This window comes from Porites lutea, chromosome 5 (assembly GCF_958299795.1).
Source record: "Porites lutea chromosome 5, jaPorLute2.1, whole genome shotgun sequence".
In the NCBI taxonomy this organism is placed as follows: domain Eukaryota; kingdom Metazoa; phylum Cnidaria; class Anthozoa; order Scleractinia; family Poritidae; genus Porites; species Porites lutea.
The window spans coordinates 17,701,518-17,703,640 of NC_133205.1; the positions used below are offsets into that span (position 1 = coordinate 17,701,518).

A 2,123-nucleotide genomic window follows, 5' to 3' on the forward strand; every position below is an offset into this window, starting at 1 on the left:
ATCGTACACTTGTTCAACTTGACGTCATGGCTTGTTCGTCAGGAAATTCATAATCGCACTACAAGAAAACCGCATCATTTAAAAATGACTATTGCCATGAATCGAGGTATATGTATAAATAAATGAATAAATGGCATACTGTAAATGACCCGATAAACTCCCGGAGCGTCTATCTAATTTTAGGGGTATAAGCGAGGGCGTTTAAATAAGATAAGAGGCGTTTTAAAGCGAGAAGCTTTTATTCTAATAATTGTAACGAGCTTGCGGAAAATCTATACTCCATCAGTTGATACGTGGAGGCCATCTAGAGATCTATATATCGCTCTTTCAAATACCAACGATCGATAACAGAGGCCTCGCTCAGGGTTATTGTGTTGCCATCTTCAGTCTATCCTTACTTTAAACTTGACATTGAACAAGATGAAATACACAAAGCCTTGAAAATCAGGCAAGAAACTAAATGAATTTAATGATTTTGCTCCATTTTGCTAATTCCTAGTATTTTGGAGTAATTCTCACAGGGGCGTCTATTAGACAGGGAGCGTTTATTAGAGAGGGGCGTCTAATACAATTTTAACAGCGTAGAGGGGGTGCTTATTAGATAAGAGGCGTTTATTTGGAAGTGGGCGTTTATAAGGTTATTTACGGTATACAATACACTGTACAGTAACGTTTGCGCAACCAAGCCGTGGCTTACAACAGCAGTAACTTCATCAGAATCGAAGTGAAGTGTTTTCGCGAAACTGGAATATACAGCCAGACCAGTTGATATGTCCTAAATGATATGCACGGTAGTGATGGGTCTCATTTTCAAACTGACCAGTCTGGCCGACTAGTTATGACTTTTGGAAAGCGGCAGTTATTGCCAAAGGCCCCTAAATAGCTGTCTTTTTCAGAATTATATCTTTGCACGTTGAGCCCTACATTTTAGAACGTTTTAATCTTCTTCTTCACTTGTTACAACAGTGTACAAAGTTTCATCAAAAATCTCAATAATTCTTCCCAATTAATAAAAGCCACACATTCCTAGTAAGTAATAAGCGAAAGTTGCAGAGTATTATGACTGTAATTGTAGTGTAAGTTACATACCTTAGAATTATCGATGCTAACAAACATCCTTTGCAAATGCTAGAAAAACAAAATAGATCATCAGACTTATTAGGCGTTATTCTATTTCAATTGCATCACAGACTCTTTCTTTAACAGCCTTAGTTTGATATGCACCACGGAGGCGGGCGTCAGGGCTTTTAGCCTCCTAACAAATCCCCTCTCATCCAACCCATGGGAAGGGATTTCATACTCTTCCCGAGGTAACACTTGGAAACCAAGCTTGTTGGCGTTACAATAAGCGCTCTAAGTTCTCGATCTTACCGAAACAAATCGGGTGTATAAATTAAAATCTATTTCCGATTTTTTGCCTTTTAGAATACAAAGCGAGGACACTGAGAGAAATAACCTGCTTACATGACGTTTACAAATTCCCCTATGAAGATTATTGGTTCCTTTTTTTCTTTCAAAGGTTATGACCATTCAAAAGTGGTGGGGGCACTTGTCACTCTTCTTGGGTCAAAGCTCATTTGAAGAAATAGCAAATAGAAAATGAATTTTCCTTAGAGGTCAGGTGTTGAAGGTGTGGACAAGCAAGGTGGGGTCAATTACAGAGGCGAAGAAGCATTTGAAAAACAACATCCTACCTGCCATTCTCGGAACCACCTAAAGGGGAGCAAAAAAGGAAAAAACATGAGCCGTTATCGACTTTCAACAGAACCAAAAATATATTTTAAATTAATCTGCTTATTTTTAGCGGGTGGGGTGGACTATAAAGGAAATGCTCAAGTAGTTCAAAGCAAGGGTCGGGGGATTCCGGATTCGAAAGCCCAGAATTTAGGAATCCACGAGAAAACTTTTCCCGGATTCCCGAACCCACAAGCAGAAATTTCCATTCCGGAATCCGGATTCCCTTACTTGGGGCGAGGCCGGTCTAATGATTTAGTTGCCATAACTTCCGCGACAAAGAGAATTGGAAATTAGTTTCAGCGAGGGATCTCGCGATGGCATGAACAACAAATGCTAGTCTTCTTTCTTAGCTGGTTGAGGTTTTTTTTCATATTTTTATGTGTTTT

At 39.3% G+C, this 2,123-nt stretch overlaps 1 long non-coding RNA gene across 1 annotated transcript; it reads right to left on the minus strand.

Annotated features, from left to right (window-relative positions):
* Nucleotides 1-220: 220 nt before the first annotated feature.
* Nucleotides 221-1,713, minus strand: LOC140939160 (uncharacterized). The gene is made up of 3 exons (XR_012165611.1): nt 1,695-1,713; nt 1,090-1,128; nt 221-436 (listed from the first exon to the last, which is right to left on the minus strand). It is a non-coding gene; the product is annotated as an uncharacterized lncRNA (long non-coding RNA).
* Nucleotides 1,714-2,123: the final 410 nt, after the last annotated feature.